At 35.5% G+C, this 7,113-nt stretch overlaps 1 long non-coding RNA gene across 1 annotated transcript; it reads left to right on the top strand.

Moving 5' to 3' along the window:
• The first annotated feature begins 4,656 nt into the window (after positions 1-4,656).
• LOC143228062 (uncharacterized) lies at positions 4,657-6,117 on the top strand. Its single transcript, XR_013015167.1, has 3 exons — positions 4,657-5,054; positions 5,169-5,267; positions 5,869-6,117. It is a non-coding gene; the product is annotated as an uncharacterized LOC143228062 (long non-coding RNA).
• The last annotated feature ends 996 nt before the right edge of the window (positions 6,118-7,113 follow it).

Genomic DNA, 7,113 nt, shown 5'->3' with positions numbered 1-7,113 from the left:
TTGCACAATTGCCATGCAATCGCGCAGATGACGGAAAGAAGAAATCCAGGTAAATATTAATCGTTTATGTCTTATTTTCCCATACTATGTTTCAATAAAACAATATAAGAATTCAAATGTTTAACTTTCTAGATTAGCTGAAGTGAATCCATCCGTATTTTTTTGTACAACTTATTATGTGTAAATAAGGATGGTTGTCCGTTATATTGTGTAGGTCTGTACTACTGTAGTCTAGTAGTAGTAGAGTAAGAATATTTATATTTAGGTAATGCTTTGAAGCAAGTATGAAATCGAAAACAATCCCTAGTCTTGACATCACAAATACACATATTTGATATCTTGAATGCATATCCTGTGGTAGAATCAAAAGCCCGCAATGATCCATGTTGCTGCTCTGTTAAATTTAGTGCCAACTACACCGCTGCTAAAAAGATTTGTTACGGCCACCGCTAAACAGATGAAAGTTGTATACTCATTAAAAGGGACCTCGTCTGTTATTATTTTATAGACCTTTGATAATGAAAGATGACATACGATAATACACAAATAATAAATTCTATTTTTAATAAATTAGCAGAGCTACAAATGCTAAAGCATACACGCTTTATGTGACGTGTGTATTATGGCGGGATTCACTGACACAGCCAACAATGGAGTTACAAATTGGGACGGCAAGACAAATCATTTGAAAACAGAGAAAAAGTGAAACATATATTGTGTTTAATGTGTGTTTCTTTAATTTAATATTACAAACTATCTAAAAATCTCTTTTAGGTACAAAATGTATTTAAATTTGTAAAATCTATACTTTGAAATCGAATGGTGCCAGATAGGAGCCAGCGCCAGGCCGTACAGTAGAAGGCCTGTGGTCCTGCAAAATATTCCCCCAACCCCTTTCCCTTCTTTGCTCCGGGGGAACTTTCTCAGACTTTGGGTCCCTCCCATAATCCATACCACATCCATACCGGTGAGAGAAATGTAGGATCCGGGAGATATTGCATCGAGTCATGAGCAACTGAGTTGTGTAGTTAAAATAATAAAAATTGTATACCATTACCAAAATCGGGGGATACTATGGGAGTTGTGGCAAGAATTTGCATTTTGAAGTACGTTTTTATTCGCTAGATTGAGGGCAAGTCCAAGGATACACCGTCGGTTCGCGGGCAACCGAGATTTACTAGTTGTTATTGTTGAAATTTATCATTACATTTAGTTAAATAAATGATACATTTTACGTTCCAGAATGAAAACTCGTGACATTTGGATGCATGTCTTGCATGATATTTATTAATAGACACTGTGAAGTTTGGTAAACTTTGGAGTTAAACATGGCAGAACAGTCAGACGTTTTCAATATTTTCCTTTGCATTAAATGTAATTATAAGGTTAGGCATTGTATCAAGCTTCTTTCACATTTTTTTTGGTTCATGAGTATGAGCCTGGATTTGTTGTCTCGTGTGGGATTAATGGATGTGAAAGACCATTCAAAAGCATCAGATGTTTGAAAAGACATATAAATAAAAAGCATGGATGGTTTGCTACTACCAGTATACATGATAATGAAGCTGGTGGTGAATGTGCCGAGTACTTTATGGAACAGACGTATAAAAACTCTAACAGTGATGAGGCAGTTGATGGTAATAAGGAGATGGTTGTCACAGATAAGCAAAGAACCTTAGCTAAAAAAATTCTGCAGCTGCGTGAAAATGAAAAAATTACTTACAAAACTACAAGTAATTTTTTAAAATTTGTCCTGTTTTATTATGACTGCCAAAGATGAACATTTATTCCAAACCATAAAAAGAACATTGATTTAGTAAGGGGGTTCCTAGAAATAGTATAGTTGCAGTGATAGAAGCTTGCAAGAATGAAAGTCTTGACTTTCATTCCATGATTGAAAATTTCACTGACCACAATAATTTTCAGTCTTACGTTGAAGATAATTTGACATTTGTAAAACCTGTTGAGTATAACCTGGGAATTGCTGGTGATGGAAAACATGACACAATGCAGTATGTTTCTTTATTAGATACTCTGAAGTGTTTGCTTAAATATAATGATATTTTTAGCCAGGTTGTTTATCCTCGCCAGTCAGCTGATGGTGTCGTTGATGGTGAACATTTCAAAAACCATCCATTCTGGCAAGAAACTCCACTTGCCCTTCTCTAGTTTGATGAGTTTACAGCTGTGAACCAAGCTGGAATACGAGCTCCTGCTTAAAAATATGCTGCTTTCTACTATCAGTTAGGCAATATTGAACCTGCTTTGAGATCTCAGCTTCAGTGCATATTCTTAGCAATCTTGGTGAAGAGCCAAAATGTAAAAAACATGGACTAAATACAGTGATGAGACCTTTGATTGAAAAACTATCTGTTCTTAAAAACATTGGTATTGACATTGTCAAATCAGAGAAAACATTCAAATTCAGAGGTGCACCTCTTGTTGTTATTGCAGGTAATTTGGGAAGACACGCTATTGGAGGGTTTCTTGAATCATTTTCTGCTCTTAGATCATGTGGATTCTGCATGGTAACTTGGGATGATTTAAGAAAATTGACTGATATTTAAAAATGTCTAGAGAGATCTACTGCCTCCTATAATTACCAAGTTGCAATGGTCGAAACTGAACCGACTTTGTCAAGTACATATGGGGTTAAAAAAGATCGCCCTTGAACGTTCTGCAGCAATTTCATGTGGCAAATGCTCTACCACCTGAAATATTACATGACCTTTTTGAATCTGGCTTGGTGTCAGAAATTTTAGTTTTATTCATAGATCTTGTCTTGCCTGGATACTTCAGCCTTCAGTACCTTGCAGGCAGAGTGAAGGAGTTCCACTCCAAAGGAACTAATCAAGAGGCCTAAGCTTATTATTTTGAAAGGGTCTGTACACATTAAGCAAAAAGCTGTGCAAGTTTGGTGTCTCTTAAGGTTATTTCCATTACTGGTGGGTGATGCAGTGCCAGAAGGCAACAAAAAATGGGAAGTTCTGTTGGCTCTGCTAGATATGGTAGAATTGATAATGTGTCCATCAGTGTCATATGCAAGCATTGAATTCTTAAATGATGTGATACAACAGTTCCATTCTCTTTATAAAAAAGAATTTTCAAATATAACTCTCAAGCCAAAGGAACATTTTACTTTGCATTACCCAGAGATGACCCGTAGATTTGGTCCACTGAGGAATGTGTGGACCGTGAGATTTGAGGCCAAACATAGTTTTTTGTTGATGTTACAAGACGTACCAAAAACACGAGGAATCTAGCCAAAACAATGGCAATGAGACACCAGTATAAACTCTGTTCACATTTGGAAAGCAATGGATTTCTTGGAATAGATGCTTTTGACCTGACTAATCCTGTCAGATTGCCTGTGAATTCACTCGAAGAAGAGCGAAACCTTGTCAGTACATTTGTTGGGAAAGGCGATTTTGTCACTAAAGCATCAGGTTGTACAGGTTGTCAGTAGCTATGAATTGGACAGTCTTCAATTTTCTTCAGTGATCTGTTGCTTTGTTCTTTGGGGAAACCTTTTATGTATTGTTAAAGATACCAAACTGTTGATTATCACAGTCATCTTCATGCTTACATTGTAAAGCCAATGAGAAGCTATGAATTCCTGAGCATTCCAGATCCTTATGATCATTACCCATTGCCTTGTTATGCAAACAAAGATGAAAATATGATCATCCTACATCACTACATTCGTGGCGACTGAATAATGAAATATTTTAAACAGAACTCGGTAATCAGTGGTAAATTTTAACCTATTTTATGTAACTTTGTGTGTACCTTCCAGTGACAAATTTCATCAAAAGATTTGACATATTTTATGTAAATTTGTTTCTGCCTTTTTGTGACAAATTTCATCAAAATTTTCAAACAGATAGAACTTGTATCATATTAATATGTATCATGCATATTTGCACCAAAATCACCACTATCATCACCATCTATTGAGATCAGACTACTTATATTTGCTTTTACCTTTTAAAGGCTACTATTTGTTAGGGAAAAACCAAATTACTTATTTTGCTGATTTATACCAGTCCTGCTGATGTTAATTCTATGGGAATTTAGTATATCTTTTTGATGTTTTGTAGTTGTTCTTCAATGACAACTTTTCTGCATGTATATACATATATATCATTTTTTATCAGTACCATACTCTTATATTCCAGAGAAATGGCTTTATCCTGCCACATTACCTACAATGAAAAAAAAATTGTGGTGTCAATGGATGATCTGAGATTGTTGCCCACTAAGATTTCTGACAACCTAAATCTGGATGTAGATGCTGCCAACTTGTCAGCGCAAGTGTACATGGAAGACTGGCAGAACTGGATGGATGTTCAATGGTCTGACGTTCCAAAACCACAAGCAAAAATGCGCGTTTCTCTAGTTTCTAATGCTGGTGCCTCTGACGGAGAGATAGCTATTGCGGTAAGTCGTTTGTAAGAATGCGCAACCCATTTAAATTTAAGTGATTATAATCATTTATGTAGTCATTGAAAATCACTCTGCGGAAACTTTATTCCAAAGAAAAGAAGTAAAACTGTTCAATATACATTATTCAACATAGCACAATTACTGTGGTTAATTTTTTATTAGAAATTTAGACCTGTTAAAAATTTATTTTTGACCAGAATTCACCAAACCCTGAGTGCCTTCAAGCAAGCAGAGTGCATCTTCATCCGGTCCCAGTACTGAACAAATTCAGTCCATATCATCATGGTAGGATATGTCCTAATGAATGTCAAACAGACCTTTCAATCTGTTGGAGAAATTGTTTCATCTTTCACTTGAGACAAGTAGGCCTTAGTTAGTATTTCATTGCAATCAGTCAACCCCAATTTGTAAGTGTTTTGAACTATTTGATATTTTCTTTGGTCAGCATCTTAGTACTCAAGCCTTGGCCAGTACCCTTTAAGCTGGAAAATTTGTCAAGTCTGCCTAGATCTACTGCTTTGCTGTTGTCGCAAGGGAAGCCTGTTGAGAAAGAAGGTCGCTTCCATTTACTGGATGCAAGTCTACACTGAGGTTTCCAACTATACCTTGTAAGTGCTGTGCAGTGAATACCATGTGTACCATTTCTGATTACAAGCGTGTAATTATATCTCTTCAGGTGTCTTCATCTGTAGTTGATAGCCTGCCCCACCTCTATTTTCCAGATATCCCACTTCAAAGCAGTATGACCAACTAGTGAATGAAATATTTAAGTGCTACCCTCAGCTGTCAGAAGGCCTATATCTAATACCCAAGGTGTTCGTGTAAGTATTATCCACATGTGCATTATGTTATGTTTGTTGTGAAATATATTTTCATCACAAATATATTCTTTTATCTGTACATTTGACTTTATGAACCCAAATAATTTGGTCCTAAAGTGCATAACAAGAATGACCATATCACCATTTGTAAGGGTGTAAATGTATTCTGCAAGAAATATGTCCATTAGTTACAAAATAAATTAAATGGCATTTTTGTGTTGCATAATGTTAGTGAAGAAACAAGTGAAAATTTTGTGGGAAGTTATATTTTTAAAATACACACAAGTACATATATCTACCAAGGAGGGGCTGTGGAAAATACTATTTTGATACTTTGAAATATTTGTTTTTTTGTATACGATATAACATGACTCAACTAACGAAACTAAACTAATTTGACGCTAAAGAGAATACATTATCAAGATGAACTCGTACAACTGGTTTATTAACCAGTATGTGTATGACTTTCAGTTTATCAGATTAAACCTGAAAAATGCCTAAAGTGGTATAAAAGAAATACTGTTTAAAATAATTATAGTTATACCAGGGCAGTTTTGTTATTCATTCTTAATAGAACTAATTCTGTCAATTCTAATTGCAGGAGCTGTGAAGGATGAGGCTTCGTCAGAAATTCCAGAATAATAGAAAGCAGAAGGATTCATCATTGCCTATAGTCCAAGAAAGAAAGAAAAAGACGAAAACTGCAACAGATGAAACCCCATCTCCAAATCACATCTCGCAACAGAAACTATATGGATTAAAGCAATACTTGTGTGAAAAGCCAGTTGGGATGGATGAAACTTCCACCGAAAAACACAAGGAATGGATGAAAACTCGTCTGCATTGCAGGTGATCTTTGTAAAATGGACTTGCTTATGGACAAAACTCTGCATGATCGTAAGAAACTGGTTATTGACAACACTCCTGTCAATGAACTTATAGAGCATTATTCTTTCCTTGTGACATCACCAGCACAGCTATTGAATGAATTTAAGCGGCTAGGAAATGATGCAGAAAAAGGAATGTCCAACTTTCTCTCTTAATATAAGGACTTAGTAAATTCTCACCTGCAGGACAGAAGCATATCACCAGAAAATAATCCATTGCTAGCATTTCTTATGAAACAGTCTTCACACATGCCTCATGTTACATCTAGTATTGCCATTCTTGGTATCCCTTTTCTTCTAAAAGAAAGTGAAAATATCATGGTGGGTACTGAAGTTAGGGAACCTGCAGAGAGTGGTATATACATTCAATGTGGTTCAATTTCTCAGTTTTGTGATCAGGAATTTAAACTATATGTTGATGGATTTGATATTTGTGCCACTGAAGATTTTGTGGAAGCATTCACTATGTATGTAGGGAGTTTTTATATCTTCAACTTTGCATTTCCAACAAAACTCAAGAAAACTTTCAACTTTGTTGAAAGAGTTGACCTGAAGCTCTATGATGAGTCCAGGAAAATTACCAAATCTGAAAAAGATGCAGACAGATGTGTTCTTCAGTTGCTTGATCTCTTGAATGTCAAGAAACATAGCAGCGTGAAATCTGTCAAAACGTTAAAAGGTAAAGGAAGAGGAAAGTGTTCAAAGCCATAAGGTTATATTAGATCAGGTAATAGTAACTTGTCATGTGTATTTGATCCAGGGTGAATTTTCTAAAACCAAGTGTAAAGTTCAGTTATTTATTTTCAACTTGTTACTGCATTTTGAATTTTATTTTGGTACATGTATATTGATATACAGTTGTGTTCAATTTGGAATAAAAATGGTACTGCTAAAATGCATTTTATATTTTTCAGGATGGTGGCAGGTTACTGGGACTTAGGTTGAATCATCAGATGGCT

This window comes from Tachypleus tridentatus, chromosome 10 (assembly GCF_004210375.1).
Source record: "Tachypleus tridentatus isolate NWPU-2018 chromosome 10, ASM421037v1, whole genome shotgun sequence".
NCBI classification, from domain to species: Eukaryota; Metazoa; Arthropoda; class Merostomata; order Xiphosura; family Limulidae; genus Tachypleus; species Tachypleus tridentatus.
This window is presented reverse-complemented; position numbering and strand designations above follow the sequence as displayed.